The sequence below is a fragment of the Bison bison genome, unplaced genomic scaffold (genome assembly GCF_000754665.1).
Source record: "Bison bison bison isolate TAMUID 2011002044 unplaced genomic scaffold, Bison_UMD1.0 scf7180017861490, whole genome shotgun sequence".
NCBI lineage: Eukaryota > Metazoa > Chordata > Mammalia > Artiodactyla > Bovidae > Bison > Bison bison.
The window spans coordinates 14,873-15,286 of NW_011492062.1; positions in this window are offsets into that span (position 1 = coordinate 14,873).

The following is a 414-nucleotide window of genomic DNA, read 5'->3' on the forward strand; positions in this document are numbered from 1 at the left end:
CTCTTTCTGTTTTCTCATTGTTAGTGTATAGGAATACAAGGGATTTCTGTGTGTTGATTTTATATCCTGCAACTTTACTATATTCATTGATTAGCTCTAGAAATTTTCTGGTGGAGTCTTTAGTGTTTTCTATGTATTGGATCATGTCATCTCCAAAGAGTGAAAGTTTTACTTCTTCTTTTCCAATCTGGATTTCTTTTATTTCTTTTTCTGCTCTGATTCTTGTGGTCAAAACTTCCAAAACTATGTTTAATAGAAATGGTGAGAGTGGGCACCTTTGTCTTGTTCCTGACTTTAGGGAAAATGCTTTCAGTTTTTCACCATTGAGGATAATGTTTGCTGTGGGTTTGTCATATATAGCTTTTATTTGTTGAGGTATGTTCCTTCTATTCCTGCTTTCTGGAGGGGTTTTTT